The sequence below is a fragment of the Vulpes lagopus genome, chromosome 7, assembly GCF_018345385.1.
Source record: "Vulpes lagopus strain Blue_001 chromosome 7, ASM1834538v1, whole genome shotgun sequence".
NCBI lineage: Eukaryota > Metazoa > Chordata > Mammalia > Carnivora > Canidae > Vulpes > Vulpes lagopus.
The window spans coordinates 21,447,357-21,463,690 of record NC_054830.1 but is presented as its reverse complement, the minus strand read 5'-3'; the positions used below and the strand labels follow the sequence as shown (position 1 = coordinate 21,463,690).

Below are 16,334 nucleotides of genomic sequence, written 5' to 3'. Positions count from 1 at the left end.
GTAATCCTCCTACCTCCCCCACCCCCGCCTGGCCCCCACTCCTGGGCCCTGCAGCCCACACCATGCAGACATCTGACCCAACCGCTCCACTGTGCCTGTTTACCCAACAAGCCAGTGACATGATCCAAAGCTTCCAAGGCTGTTGTGAAAACAGTGGCTCAGCCACAACAAGCCTGCCCTCCTGAGCACCTTGCCAGGGACCTTCGAGGGACAGCCATCCCAGCCCCGTACCCAGGACCTCTTGAACTTCCCCACCAGAGGCCCTCCAAACCCCGTCCTTCCCCACCCAGGCTTGCCAGCTACCTCTCTCCTCTCAGGTCTTTCCTTTGGGCCCAGGACCCCTGAACTCCAGGCCTGCCTTCGGGCCCTCCGCCTCATCATGCTCTAGAGGCACTCAAACACATCCGATTCAGGCCTCCTGGCGTTCTCCAAGCAGGTGCCCCCTCATCTCTTAGCAAGGCCAGCGCTTGGCCAGACACCATGGAGGTAGGAGAGGGTGGAGCCCTCCCTCCCCACAGGGCATCACTATCAGTTCTGTCCTGTAGTTCACACTGAAGTCGTCTCTTCTCTCCACCATCGTCCCCCGTCCTGCCCCATCACCTTCCCCAGGCTCTGCACCTGCCTGATGTCCATCCTCTGCTCTGGCCCCACAGTCCCTCTGCCCCAGGGACTAAAACAGATCTCGTCATTCTGTGCCCAAGTCCCCAGTGGTCGCCGTTTCCTTTCCTATAAGCCCAGATGCCTCTCCTGGGCCCAACCCACCCAACCTGCTCCCATCACCTCCCTGACTCCTCAGCCACTGCCCTCCCCTCTCTCCTCTGCCCCAGCCACAGTGACCCCTTTCAGTTCCCTGAGCGGCCAAGTTCCTTCCTGCTTAGGAGCCTCTGCACTTGTTCCGTCTTCCTGCCTTGTCCCCTGAAACACATGCTGGCTCTTTATCATTCAGGTCTCAGATGGAAACTCCCTGATTCGTCCATTGCACAGGTGAGGCCACAGAGGCTCAAAGCAGTCCAGTTGCTGGCTCAGGAGTACACAGCCAGTAAATATCATGTGAGAATTTGAACCCAGGTCTGTCTAATGCCTGCTGAGGTCTTGCTCCTAAACCTCCAGGATGCCCTCACTCACACTCCCAGCCCAGGCCTTGCCAGTCTCCCGCCCTCCAGCCTCCTGGCCCTTGCCCACTATACCACTGTCATCACCACACCAATACCCAAGGCCCCCAGCCTCTTGGCCCTGGAGAGCAAAGGGTTTCCTCCTCCCTGGTCTTACCTTCTGCGTGTCCCTAGGACAGGCATGTCCCTGCTACCAGCTGCCAGGTGTCAAGGATGTATGTATAGATACATGTGTAGGGGAAACTTCTAGCTCCAGATATCCACCCCCGTTCCCAGTGTACAGGCTGACTCCAGGGGTCCGATGGGTAGGCAGGCTGGCAGGAGGGCTCACCATCCCCCCACCCCATTATCACCAGCCTCAGCATATCCAAGCTCAGCGGCCTGTGGGGGACCATCGTGGGAGAAGGGGCCCAGGGGAGGCCTGAGGGGGCAGCAGGCAGCTGCCTTTCTCTTCCCTGCATCCATTTGTCATGAGATCTATTTTTCTCCCTTTGAAAGGGAATGAGGGGGCTGGGCTGCTGAGTGGGCACAGCTGCTCCACCCCAGAGCTCCTCTCCTCAGAGGACATGGCGAACGCTCCCTGCCCTGCAGGATTGCCACCAGGAGGAGGAATGAGGAGCCAGAGACCTGGCTTCTCAGGGGCCGGCTGTGCGGCCACCCGGTCCTGTGACACTGGCCAGGTGTCCAGGCCTTCAGACAACAACAACCCCATCGTCAGGACCACTTGCTGTTTTTTGAGATAGTTACCACAAACTGAGCGCTAAGTGCTTTACATAACTACAGTTTCCACTCCTTAAACACTAATAAAGTGCTAGGCACATGCTAGCTGCTTTGCATACATTATGTGTAGTTTCCGGCCCCAGCCCATGAAGATGGATGCTACCATTGTCTCATTTGTCAGAGAAGAAAAATGAGGCACCAGGCACCAAAGCCACTTGCTCAGGTTCATTCATACAGCTGCTCGGAGCTGCCTAATCCCAGAGGCGTGACCCAGCAGATGCCAATTCACACAAGGCAACTGTGCCTGCCACAGTGCTCTGAGCCTCAGGATACAGCTCAGAGGGAAGAAGGAGCTGGGGTTCTGGGGGCTGCAGGGGACTTCGTGGCCTCAGCCCGACCCCTCTGCCTGGGCCTCTGTCAAGCCCTAGTCAGCTCTGGCAGTGGGAAGCCTGGTCAGTCAGCCTAACCCCACTGGCCAGGCCTGCTCCCCTCACAGGCAAGGCCGGGGCGGGGCAGCCCACAGACGGAGCGCTGGTCAGTCCCACTCTGAAACCACTTCCTGGGCAGCCCAGGGGAAGTGAGCCTCCGGAAACACCTCGGATGGACAGGCCTCTCCCTGGGCCCAAGCCTTGGAAAGTGCACAGACTGCCCTGGGAGAAGTACCATGCTTGCCTTCTAGCTGCCAGAGCCCAGCAACTCCACTTCCACCAGGCATGGATGCTAAAGGGAGACAGACTGGACCCCCCCACCCACCCGCACCTTGGCCCCGTGACCACAGGCACCCCACTTCCTCCCCTGCGGCAGCAGCCACAAACGGTGCCGGCCCACAGCTGACACGGTGCCTCCTCTCATCCCCAACTCCCCCACAGGGAGTCCTAGTGAGCCTGAGGCCTGGTCCAGGTGAGCTGGCCGGCTGGTGAATGCCTGGGCAGAGCCTACCTCCCAGTGTGGTTCGGCCCCCCGGAGCCCCTGTGGTCACAGCCACACCTCAAACCTCACCCTCAGTGCCAGACGCAGGCTGGGTTGTGACCCTGACCAAAGACCACCCCCTCCTTTCTGACCCGGAAAGTCAGTGGGCAGTGTGGTGTGTGTGGGCAGGCTTCTGTGTGCAAGATGACTGGGTGAGCATCTGTGTGCGTGTTTGAGCGTGCCTGTGGGTGAGTGCCTGTGAAAATCTGTGGACGTGTGTGTGCATGTGCGATGCGTGTGTGGGCACTCGAGGATTTGTGGGCACGGGCGCTGGGTACAGCTCAGTTTCTGTCATTCGAGCATACCTATGTCTGCACCGGCTGGGTGGATGATGTTTGAGCTTTGAGAGTGGGCAGGCTCCAATATCAACTGGTCAGACTTCTTAGGGAATGAGGCTCAGTGCTGGGAGAGGGTGGCCCCTGACCTCGGGTAGCAGAGGCCCCCCAGCCAGCCAAGGACACGGCACCTCCTTCCCCTCTAGGCTTAGTGGTAAGTTAAATAAACAGCAGACCCAGTGATGACCCTGCTCTTGTTCAGCCCCACTCCTATCCCAGGAGCTGGGACCCTGGCCCAGCCCCAGCCCCCCAGAGCCCAGCCCCCGAGCCCCAGCCCCCCAGAGCCCAGCCCCCACTGGTCCATTCACCCCCCCAAACTTGTTGGTGCCTGCCAGCTGAGTGCCAGTAGGGAAGGGAGTGGGGGTTGATCAGGGAGGCCTCCCAGAAGAAAGGCCACCTTTGCCGCCTCTCCCCACTGTCACTCCCTAGGTTCCAGGTGCCCTCAGCAACGCCCCCATCGCACCCCCAGAAACTTGTCCACTGGACTTTGGAGACTCAATGGGTTAACTCACAGGGCTATTTTCACTGCAATGGGGGCTGAAGGAGGCAAGTCTGGCCCCAAAGGAAGGAATCTAGTTTTATAAGGGGCCCGAGAGAGGACAGCCTTCCCCAGGATTCCACATCCTCCAGGATCTGGGAGCTGGGCAGGGAGATTTTGAGTCTCTCCTCCACCCCAGAGAGGCTGGGGAGATGAGGGGACCTGGGGTGTGGAAGAGAGCTCAGGGGAGCTCTTTCCATTCTCAGCTTGATACCCAGCCCACTGTGGGGCTCAGGGCAGACCTCAGTTCCCCTGTATGATTATGATGAGGACAGCCTGAGGCCAAGACAAAGGGCCACAGAAAGCTGATACATTCACCCTCAACCCTTGGCACCTACACCATCTTCCTTCTAACTGACCAGCAAAGTATCACCACTCTTCACCCCAAACTGTGGGGGGTGGGGTGGGGGCAGGCCTCTGAGCTCCAAGGCCATAGTCATCCTCAGGCCAGAAGCCCGTTCCAGGCAGGGCGTCCTCATAGGCAAGGTAAACTGCTGCCCCCTCGGCACACCCAGGCAGGCCCCATACCCAGCCTGAAGACTTTGTGGGTCCCTCCCCGCTACCCGGCCCAGTTGCTGCTTCCAGCAGAAGGGGAGAAGGCCACACCATGCACACTGTCCAGATGTCCATCTGTCTAGGCGGATCCAGTCTTACCTGGGGCTCCTGGCTCCCCCTTCCCCTCACTCCTGGCTCCTGCGGCGGCCACCACCAGAAGCAGGTCCGCCGCCCTCACCTGGGCCGGGTTCCAGGCAGACCTGCAGGAACAAAAGGAAACAGCTGAGGTGGGAGGCGCTGCCAAACAGGCTCTCCCCATCGGTCAGCCCGGTCTGGCTCAGAGACCTTGGCCTCTTTGGACTTGGCTTTCTCTTTTGTGAAATGGGGTATTGGGCCCAACCTGTCCAAGGCATTGGCTATGTCTCCTCTCCATGCTAGGAATTGGATCACTATGTCTCAGCCCTCGGAGCATTTCCAGGCTACAGACATAGCAAGCAAGTGATTCCTAATCTTCCTGTCTGCAAGAGAGTGTCCTGCGCCTTAGCAGACCTAGTGGCAGTGGGGGCCACTGCTTTGTGGTCTGGGGCAACTTGTCTGAGCCTCTGTTTGTTTTATCTTTAAAATGAGGAGACTACATCTCCCCAGGTCATTCTGGGGCCCCAGTGTTGTGGCATGACAGCTCCTGTGCTCGACTCACATTCGGAGTACCAAATGAATAGTGATACTTTCGTATCCTTGTTTTGCACCTTCTAGTCCAGGTGATTCTCACATTAATATTGCACCCATTATACAGCTGAAAAAAACTGAGACCCAGAGAGGTCCTAGAAGGAAGGAATGACAAAGGCAGCAAGGTGTCTCAGTTCTCCTGGCCAAAAGATGAGCACTTTTCCTGCAGGCCAAGCCTCCACAAAAGATTCCCCTCCCCAGATGGGAGCTCCTCCTCCAGCTGAAGACCCCCATTACCACTCCCTGGGGAATGAGGCACCCTCAGGCTTGTCTGTACTTTATTCCTAATTTTAAACTCCAATTAGCTGAGGCACCTAAACCGTGTCACCGCCCTATAGCCAAGCTCCAAATCACCCCCAGCCCTATCTCCTAAGTCAGTGCTGCTGAGACCAGGCAGGTGTCAAGTGGGCTGAACACGGTTGATGGGGTCTCTGCCAGGCATCTGCCCTCCTGCAAGCAGTCTGGCCAAGGGCATGGGAGGGGGCAACAGACACATCACAGATAGAAAACTGAGCTGGGGACTCTCTGGGCTTTTAATAGCCCAGCTCCCAGGAGAATGGGGACCATACTGTTTGGGGCGGGAGTAAGTGGTCACCAAATAAGACTTAGCATGTGCTGAGCTCTGCCTGTGGGCCAAGCCTGTGCTAGAGGCCCACTGACACAGGACCCTGAGTCCTCACAGCAACTTTTTCTGTTCTGCAGATAAGGGGACTCAGCCTTAGAGAAGTCTAGCTTGTCTCTTGTCCATAAGAGGCACATCAAGTATTTGAGTCCATGTCTTCCCTGGGTCCAGAGCTCTAGGTCTTGGTCACAACACTATAAACCCAAAGACTTGCCCCCAGGTATCCCTCACCTCGGGGGAGCAGAGGCAGGTGAGAGACAGAGGCCTTCCCCAGCCTCCCCAGGAACCAGGGCTTGGGCATGAGGTGCTCACAGCCTCCCACATGCTCACACACTGGGGCTCCCACCTTTCCTCCCAGCACTGTCACCCCGGCGTGCAGGCACCATACTCTCAGTTCCCCACAATCACAGCGACTCCGTAGCACACAGACTGGCAGTTTCATAGTCAGACTATGAGTCTCCCACCAGTCACACACTCACCCCCGCCAGTCTCATCCCAGCCACAGTTCTGAACGCACCAGATCCCTCACACCACCCTATAGCCAGGTATAGCTGTCCAAACAGCTCTATATCGTAGCACACGCGCACACACGCAGACACACACACACACACACACACACACACAGAGCTGCCCTCTACCGGCCTGTCCACCACACCCCAACTCAAAGGAACGAGGAAACTCAAAGGACCAGCCCTCTCCCTCGGTGACCAGGTCAGCCTGGTCACAGCGGCTCAGTGGCAGCGAGAGAGGAAGCACAAGTGAGAGTACATACATACCCACACTCATACAGACACCCATATGAGTGTAGTGGGCTGACACTAACACCACTGGCTCCCAAAATCAACAGCTCAAATGTATATGGCCAGTGGGTCACCATGACACAAACCAGTGTGCAATACAGGACCCTCCGGACACACAAGGGACACACAGGCACACAAAGACACACACATACCAACACAGGGGGGAGTCTAGTGACAAAGAACACACCAAGACATAAAGACATAGTGCACGCATAGTTGCAAAGGGCACATGGAGCCTCAGGACACCCAGACATACACACGCACACACAGGTAAGTCACATCATGTAGAAAGGGACCACAGGGGTAAGTCCCAGGCACAGGGACAAAGAACACAAATAGAGACACAGACAACATACCTACATGCCCAGATACAGGCGACTCAGCACAAGGAGTCAAGTCCAACCAGACAGGGCAGGACCAGAAAGGGATGCCCCCACTCCACCAAATCCTGACCAGGCGTAAGTTGTGGCGGAGGGCTCAGGGGTTCTCCCGTCCCAGAGAGGACCAACGGGAGAGTCAGAAGTGGAACAGCGCTGGTGCCCACCCCCTGCCTCTTGACCCCGGCCCTCTTCCACCCCCTGCCCTCACCTGGCTGGGCCCCCACGGGGAGGCGGGAGGTGGCGTCCGGACTGGGACTGCGGAGCTGCCCGGACAGCTGGGACGTGGAAGGGGCCACCAGGGGAGGGGGCTCAGAGGGGAGTACGGGCGGGGCGGTAGTGGGGGGGGATGGTGGAGACTAGAGCCACGCCCAGCCCGGAGACAGATGGAGAGAGGCGCCCGGACTGAAGGAAGAGAGAGCAAGGAGGAGGCGCCGAGCGGGCTGGGCCGGGCAGGGACCCAGGGGCGGGCGGCGAGGCCGGGCAGGCGGCCTGGCCTCCCCGCCGCCTAGGACAGGAGAGACGGCGGCACCGGCAGGGGGCGACGGGCGTCGGCGGGGGGCGCGGCTCCGGGAGGATGGGATCCAGCGGCGGCGGGAGGTGCGGTGGGGGTGGGGGTGGGGCCCGCGGCCCGCGGAGGGCTACGGGCCGACCCAGCGGGACTCGGAAGGAGGACGCGCGGACACAGAGGGGGTGGGGGCGGATGCACCGACCGGGCCCGGGGAGCCGAGACGGACGGGCGAACGCGCGGAGGGTCCGGGGACCGACCGACGAGGGGGCCTCGGCTGCTGCCGCTGAGGGCAGGGACAGACCGACGGACGGCGGCACCGGCGGGCTCGGGGCGCCACGGGACTGGCGCTGGCCGCCGCTCAGTTTCTCAGTTTCAGAAACGGGAACCGGATCGGGGGCGGGGGAAGGGAGGGGGCGCCCTCGGGGTAGCCCGATCCCACCTCGGGGCCGGGCCCTCACTCACCTCCCGCGCACCGCCAGGCGCCAGGGGTCGCGGCGGCTGGGGTCCAGCTCCCGGAGCCGTTCCCGGGAGCGCAAGGACGGTGGTCGGGGCGGGCCCGACCGGGACGGGCCCGTAGGCCGGTGAGTCCCGTCCGGGCCTCCGCGCGGCGGGCGGATGCCGGGGGTCGCTCCGGGGATCCCGGGGCCGCCGCCTCCCTCGCTCGCGCCGCTGCACACGGAAGTGCGAGGGGGCGGGGCGGCGCGACCTCACCCAGGTGCCGGCCCCGGCCCCGCCCCGCCCAGGCCCCGCCCCGGCCCGGCCCCGCCCCCGCCCCCGCCGCCGCCGCCGCGAGGAGGGGTCCCGGCCCCGCCTCCCGGGCGCGCGCTCTCGGCCCTCCCGGGCGCGCTCGGCTCCCGCCCACCCCGCACCGCCCCGGCCGCAGGAGGCGCCCCGCTCCACGGAGGAGGACGCAGGGGCCCGCGGGGGGGGCTGCCTCCCCTCCCCAGCGCACCGAGGCCCGGGAGGCGCCGGCGGGGCTTCCCCAGCTCGCAGCGCCCACGCCCGGGACTCCCCACCGGCCAGCGGGCCCGCCGCGCCGGGCCTCGCTCTCTCTTCCTGCCGGCTGGAGTGCGGACGCGGCCGGGCCGGGTGCCCACCGCCAGGCGGGCTGGGCCGGGCCTGCGCCTGAGACGACGACCCGGGAAGACTCCGGGACGGGAGGCTCCCGCTGGCGGAGCGCTTCTAGGAGCAGCCCCCACCTGGATCCTCCAGGCTTCTGCTCTCACTTTCCAGAGGTCCCCACCGCCCCTAGTAGGCGCCTGAGCTTCCTTTCCACACTGGAAACTTGGTTGTCAGGCATAACTCATTCATTCATTTACCCATTCATTCACTGGGTACCCTCTGGGCCTAAAGTCTGGGGAAGGAGAGAGACCCTGCGATCCCATTAGCTTGCCCCAAAACCTCAAAAAAAAAGGGGGGGGGCAAAGCCGATGGTGCCATACTGAAAGAAATTTCATTTTCCAGGCCTCCTGGGAGAACACCAAGAAGGGATGGAGAGACAGCTCTTCCCAGCTGAAGCCTAATTGTTGGAAACAGGGGACAATTCCTGAGGAGGCCTGAGTTGATCAGGGGGCTGGCTCTTGGTAGAGACCATCTAGGACTTTGGTCTCAAACAGCAGGTGGTGGCAGCTGTTACAATGGAGTCAGCTCCTGGGAGAATGGAGGTGGGCAGAGGGGCTGCAGCAAGTTGCTGGTGGGAGGACCCTGGGTTGTGGGAGATGGAGGGGAGACTGGGCCAGACCAAGTGGGTCATAGGACTGTGGGTGGATTGGGAGGAGGAGGAGTCTAGTGAGACCTTCAGGAATAGAGAGCCCTGGCAGAGATGTGGATCCCAAAACTCTGTTTTAAGAGGTGGAAGGGCTGGACTGGAAAGAGTAAATAATAATGATTCTTAAGTAAGTAAATATAGTGATTCTTTACACTGCAGAGAAAAAGAGGGCCCTGGCACCCTATACCTGGGAGGGAAGACCTGTTTGGAAAATGGACTTATGTCCAGCTTCCCAGTCCTGATACCCTACTGGGGTAGGCTCTTTCCACTAAGCTGGACCCCTCTGGCCACATGGAATATCGCTTGGGAAATAATCCTTATGCCTTACCCTTTGCAAATGCCATTCCCTGGGCCTGGATGCCATTTCCCACCCACCCCCATGTCTCTACCTTGGTTGTGTCCACTCACATGCCACTTCTCCGTGATGCCCAGCTGTGAATCCATGGCACTTCCCCGAGCTAAGGGACCTGTATTCATTACTGTGTTTTGTGTGCTGGTCATCTCACCCCTACCCCATGGCTTCCCTTGGGTTGGGCTGGAGAGAAGGGTGATGGAGGTGAGCTTCATGTGACTTTTGCCCACCTGGGATCAAGTTTCCTTTCTGGCTCCTCCATCCAGGTTCACAAAGGTCAACTCATTCTCTCCCTCAGCATCAACAGTAGGCCCACGCTGTGCTAGGCTGGACCCTTGGGGTTCTCCAGGTCTGGCCACCAGGCCTTTGCTCCCACACCCTGAGGTTCACCTTAGAACACGGAAAGGAAGGATGATGGCTATCATTGATGAAGCCTCCCCAGTACCAGGACCTATACCCAGTTTTGGGTGTGTTCCATCCACTCAGTCCTCAAGATCCCATGAGGTAAGGGCCACTATTAGTGCCACATTGGGTGAAGAGCAGAGTCTCAAAGAGAGGTGAGGCCACTTGTCCAGGGGTACACAGCTAGTGAATGGTGGAGGCAGGATTCAAAGCAAAGGCTGCCCTGCTCCAAAAGCCATGTTTTATATCAAGGATTCTCAGTCTCAACAGTATTGCCCTTTGGGGCAGGTAATTCCTTGTTGTGAGGACTGTCCTGTGCTTTGCAGGATGTTAGCAGCACGCCTGCTCTCTACCCACTAGATGCCAATAGCACTCCTCTCCCTCAAGTTGTGACAGATAAAAATGTCTCCAGATACTGCCAAATGTCCTTGGAGGGGGGGGGATCAGGAGAGCAAAATCCCACCTTGTTGAGAACCATGGTTTTAGAGTAGGGTTGGTGCTATGGCAGCAAGAAAAATTTAAATTAGATGCCAAGATGTACTTTCTGGGCCCTCAGGATCATGCAGACACATGAGCTTGGAGCCTGCAAGCACACACTGGCCCCTCAATCCTTCTCTCCTGGAAACCTCAAGGCAAAGTGTGATGCACCCAAAGAGGGGAGGGGTAGAGAGGCTGTGTAGGCCATACTGTGACCACGGCAGAGGATGAATTCAGGTGGGCTTCCCTCTAGAGACAAGCTGTGTGACCAGGGGCCCCAGGAAGAACAAGCTTGTGGGGTTCGGGGAGTCCAGACCAAGCTCAGTTGGAGCCACTGTGCATGGTAGAACTGTTCCTGAGGTCCACACCGGGCCGACTATGGCAGGGTCCACACGAGCTTCCTCTGTGCCCCCATAACCTGCCTGCTTCCCATCTACTGAGCCCTGGGAAAAGCCCTGACTGTATCATCTGCTAACTGTATGACCATAGGGAGGTGACCACACCTCTCCGCTCTTGAGTCCTAACCTGAGAAGGGGGCTGATGACAGACCCGTATCAGGGGCTGAGTCAGGGTTAGGTGAGATGAGGTGTGGGAAACCTCAGCCAGGGTGGACACCTGGTGAGCCCTCAGCTCGCATTGGCCAGGGCACAAGTACCATCACTTTGCTGAGTCACAGGCTGTCAGCCTTGGAAGAGCCCTTGATGGCCTCTTATGACATGGGGTGTAAATCCCCAAGTGGGGCTGGGCCCCTGGCAACTACCCAGAAGTGATACTTTCTCTTCTTCTTCCTCTGGGTTTGCAGCCAAGGAAGTAGGCTCATCCCGGAGAGTGGTGCGCAGTGTCCAGACTCCTACCCCTAGGACACACCCAGGGCTATTCCTCTGTGTGCTCCTTGGTGGGTTTGTCCAGAGGAAGGCTGGCATGGCCAGTGCAGCCCCTACCCCACCCAAAGGCCATGAACCGTGGGGGCCCCCAGGCTCCTACACAGGAATTCCAGGACTCAGCCAAGCAACCTGGAAAAGGCCTGAACCTTCCTCTCTCCCTGGGGCCCACCTAGCTGGATCCCCGCCCCTTGATCCCTACCAAAAGTTGCCCCTTGTCCTGGCATCTCTGCCCCTCACTTTCTGCTTCTCTGTATCATCATCCCTGTCCCTAAAGCTTGGCTCCCGGCACCATCCTCATCACACCAGAGTGCTGACCTGGCCATGGTAGAGTCACTCATGTTTCTGGAGCAGGAGGCCCAGGCCAGCAGGGATATTAAGCTTGGGCAGTTGCTGGGGATGGCAGAGCCAAGAGGGTTCTGCTGGGCATAGTACAGGTTGGAAGGGCACTTGGGACATGGTCAAACCTGTGGCCATACCTCAGGCCACTAATATGGTCATGAACAAGGATTTCAGCCTCAGGCACTGGGTAGGGGGCAAGTAAGTGCAGTGGCCTTGGGAGCAGTGCCACATGGTAGGAGAGTGCCAGGCCAAGGGCTAGAGGGGTCAAGTTCATATCCTGGCTCTGTCCTGGACCTGTGACTTAACTGTGCCTCAGCTTCCTCATCTGTGGAATGGAGATGATCAAGGAAATTCTGGCCTGGTGGGTGGTGGGAAGGGTGGGAGAGGCCAAGCTCATGTGGGTACTAGGCATGAGACTCAATCTATGTTGGTATTAACTGCCAAAGAGTTGGTGAGGTCCAGCCGAGAGTCCTCGGGTTGTGTCCTCACTATATCTGTGTTTAAGTGAAAGGAGAAATACTTGGGGTAGGCAAGGGGAAGGTGCTCTCTGAGAGCCTGGGGCACAGGGCTTTGCTGGGACTCCCACAGATAATGCCCCCCTGGCCTGCCTCAGTCCTATATTGACCATGGTACAGCTCCTGCTGCCTGAGTGCCACCTCCCTTCTGGCTCCTCTGCCCCCAAAGGGGTCTGGAGGGGGGGTGAATGGACATAAGGGCTGTCAGAGGCAGAAACCGAACCTCGGCTTTTTGCCTGGCACAGAGATCTAAGGAAGCCCCCAGCTCTTCCCCATCACCACCGCCACCGCTCCCATTACCCCACCCCCCCCCCCCCCTCAACAGCACCGTCTGCCCTGATCTGCTAGGTCTCACTCTAGGCTCTGATACCCGGGCCTGCTCGCCTGCTCCTGCCTCAGTTTCCCCCCGCGGCGGGCAGCTCGGCCCATGGGGAACGCGGGACAGGCCCTGTGCGGGAGGACGGCCCCGGCGGTGGGGAGGGTCGGGAGGACTCGGGCACACACCCCATCCCCACCCAGGCCGCCGCGCGCGCCCCCGCAGGCACGTCTGGGTGCTCGGGTACCGCCTGGCCCCGCCCCGCCCCGCCCCAGGGAAGCCTTTCCTTGCCCGGCCGCAGGCCCGCCCCGCCCCGTGACGCCAGCCCGGCTATAAAGGAGACGGCTCTATTCCCGGTCGGCAGCCACCTGGAGGCCGCGCGGCCCCGCCACCTGGGTCGCCGCGCGGGCCGGCGCCTCCGCCCCTCCCCCTTCTCCTCGCTGGCTCCGTCCAGGACAGGGAGACCTGAGTGCGCCCATTTATTTGATGGATGGCGCAACCGACGTCCGGGAGTAAGGGTCGTCCAAGGCACCGCAGCCTGCCCCCCCAGCCGGGAGCTTGTGAGAAGACCCGTGAGGACAGGGGGCTGGATGGGGGATGGGGGATGGGGGATGGGGAGGGAGAGTCACAGAAACCTAGAAAAGGAATGACACACATTGGCTGTTCTGATGAAAAACAGAGCAAAAAAGGAAAATAAAGACACGTTCATAGAGGAAAGTAAAAATCTCCCATAATTGCTCGGATAATTTAATCTCCCCAGACAGATCTACCCTCCACACTGTGATTATATCTTAGAAATTGTTCTGTTGAAAAAAAAGAAAAAAGAAAAAAAAGAAAAAGAAATTGTTCTGTTGGAGGCCACAATTGGGGCAGGCTTTCTAAAGGAGATGACAGCACTCTGGGGCCCGGCCCAGGACCCCTTAATAATTTTGCCCTGGGAACAGGATGGGGTGGGGGGGGGGGGATCCTAGGCTCCTGATCCAGACTTCATCCAGGGTTTGCCAATACCTTTTAGCAGGACTCAGAGCAGGGGCAGTGAGCACTGCCTGAAGAGAAGTGGTCGGGCCAGTTGGACCAGCAGAGCTTGAGCAAGTGCCTGCATACTCACATTCTCGCATAGCCAGCACCCTCCATCCCAGGTCCTCCAGGGATAAGAAGCCCTGGGGCACCAGGACACCCCTGCCAACCCACTCATCTCCTCCCTTCACGCTGCTCCTCAAAATCCCTGCATTTGATCAAGTCATGCTTTGCCCCTGGAGTGCCACTCCATCAAACTCTTGACCATCTAACAAGGCCCTCTACAAAAAGTTCTCCTCCAGGGAGCCTCCCAGATGCCTGCCCCTAACTAGGGAGGTCCCTTGCTTACTATGAGCCCTCCCCTCAAATCTACTCGCCCCACCTGCACTTTCCGGGGCCTCTCCTGAGGCACCAACCGTGTGGAGCAGAGGCTCCAGAGTAGAAAAAACTAGCATGCAGCCTCCACACTAACTTGCTTTGTGACCTTGAGCAGCTCCCTTGGAGCTCTGAGAGTGGATTGAGATGTTGGGAGCAGAGGGCCCATCCTGTCCCTAGGGCTAGAAACAGGCGGCTGGGCTATCCATGTCTACCTTCCCGAGACTGGGAGCTACCTTGGCTGGGACATGACCCCACCCCAATGCCTAGGAGCCTGCAGTGGGCAGAGACAGAGGTTAGCCTCCCCAGGGAACTGAGTCTCACCCTTAGACTACTGCCCACCCCACCACCTTCACATGCCTGAGCCCTGCTTCTGCCCGCAGGCTACTGTGGGCAGAGGCTGTGGCCACCTTGGCCACAGCAGCTAGGCAGGCAGCCAGGCTGCTGGGCAGCAGGAATGGTGAGCTCTTGTGGGGAGAAACACAGCCAGTTCCCAGGCCAGCCCCATGGGACCTGTGAGCACCAGGCACTCATCCCAGGGCAATGGAAGAAGAGGGGGAAGAAGGCTGGAATTTCTGGGTAGTGGTTGGCGTTTGGGTCAAGGGCTGGGGTACCACTGAGCTGGCCCTTAGGTGAGTTTCATGTGGGGCCCTTTATACCCTGATCTTGGCCAGTGGGAGGAGGATTCAGGCCAGCTGAGTATCGCTACACCAGACTTCCCCAGGGTGGGCACTGAAACTGAGGTCTTAGTTTCGGCTACCAAGTGCAGAATCACAGGAGCTGCCAGGTGTGGGGGAGATCTGGGATCATGCTTGGGGGCCTTGCAAAGAAGATGAACTAGACTTTCAACTCGGCCTCAGGTTTCACAACCTGGAAGCCTGAGAAGTTCATGCTGTTGTCTGCTCTAGTTCTATCATGTTGCAAAGCAACCATGCTGCTGTGTCCTCTGGGGTGGGAAGGTAGCTCCCCTGTGCGCATGCCCGCACCCCCTAGCCTTGGGGGTATCTCGAGGCAAGTCTGGAGGGTGGTTGAGACGGAAACCCAAGGAAACTGTGAGTGGACCTGAATGCTGGGCCTCAGCAGCTACGGTGGGCGTGTTCTATGGAATCTGACTTTGGATCTGTGTGCACCTAAAGGCCAGATGGTGTCAGGAGGTGCAGGGGCGGGGGGGGGGGGTGCGGGTGGTAACTGGAAGGAAGGTGGTAGCAGAGATGCCCAGCCTTCCCTCCTTCCACACCACCCTCGCGAAGCATCCTGTGCCTTGTCTGATGGGAGGTAGGCACAAGGTAAAGCTTCTGGAGAAGGCCTAACCAACCACTAAGCTGGAGTGAGCCTAAGCATGCACAAGTGAGTGAGTTTGTGTCAGGGGTCAGGTTATGGCAGAGCTGAGGCTGCTAACATGGGCCCCAAGTGGACGTGCTTGAGGAGATGCCTGGACAAGGAACACAGGCTAGGCGCTTGCCCTGCGGTGCCTCTGATTCCGACTAGCTGCAGGATCCTGGCAGGCCCTCCAACCCTTCAGGCCTTGATGGCTCCAGCTGTACAAGGGAGGCTACAGAATGGTACATATTACTTTGCCACTAGGATGATACTGGCTTCTGCCAGGAACAAGCTGAGCAGTTCAAAGCAGCCTCTTGTTTAATGCTTAGGTAACCTGCAAAGTAAGGTAGCGCCAGCTTACAAGTGAGGCCACTGCCCAAGGCCGCTTGGCAGGTCAGGTGGCAGGGCTAGGCCCCCAGGTCTGTGTAAAGCTACAGCTTCCAGGCTTTTTTTTTTATAAACTTTTTTTTTTCTTTTTTTTTTTTTATGATAGTCACACACACACACACACACAGAGAGAGAGAGGCTCAGAGACACAGGCAGAGGGAGAAGCAGGCGCCATGCACCGGGAGCCTGATGTGGGATTCGATCCCGGGTCTCCAGGATCGCGCCCTGGGCCAAAGGCAGGCGCTAAACCGCTGTGCCACCCAGGGATCCCAGCTTCCAGGCTTTATAGGAGGAAGACCTGATAGAGACAGGGGTCCAGGCTTAACCCTTTGCTTGGAACATCACCAGGGTTTCCCTCCCAACTCAGCCTTCAGCAGCTACGTGACCTCAGGCAGGTAGTTTGGCTTCTCTGAAACATGATGGAACGATCATGAGAGACCTAACTCTTTGTGGTCACAAGGATTAACTGACTAAGTGAGGAAGGAGGAGGAGGATTTCTGCCTTCCCTGTCCTATCTCTCCCTCCTTCCCACCTATGCATAAGGGTCTGCCGGGGGCAGAGATGGGAGTGCAGTAAGAGGGGTGCAGGAATCACGTCCTGCCATTCCAGCCAGCCACACTCTACTCTTTACCCACTGGCTCAGAGGTTCCCCCAGCCTCCACAGAGAGCCCCCTAATTGCTGTCTAATTGCCTGCACCTGAGTAGATCAGGCATTCCAACCCCATCCCACAGATGAGGAAACTGAGGTTCAGGGGAATCCTTACCCTAGACCATACAAATTGCTGGAGGAGACTGAGGCAGGAGCCCAGGGCCTGGGTTGTCCACCAGTCCTGCACAGGGTCCCTAGCTCCTTCTCTAGACAAAGCATGGGTGCTGAGGTGGGGGCTGGTTCTGCTGCCCAACAGTTGGTCCTGACAGGCGCATAGCCAGGACAGCATCTCAGGAAACTGGAACAGGGGCAGAGGTTTACAAGACGG

At 58.9% G+C, this 16,334-nt stretch overlaps 1 protein-coding gene across 2 annotated transcripts in view; it reads right to left on the bottom strand.

Annotated features, from left to right (window-relative positions):
- The window catches only part of PRKCD (protein kinase C delta), a 29,100-nt gene extending 21,212 nt beyond the window's left edge, over positions 1-7,888 (bottom strand). For both annotated transcript variants that reach the window (XM_041764162.1, XM_041764163.1), the window contains exons 1-2: positions 7,668-7,888; positions 4,329-4,429 (exon numbers count right to left, since the gene is read on the bottom strand). The gene's annotated coding sequence lies outside the window, so the exon portion shown is untranslated. The remainder of the gene's footprint in view (positions 1-4,328; positions 4,430-7,667) is intronic.
- Positions 7,889-16,334: the final 8,446 nt, after the last annotated feature.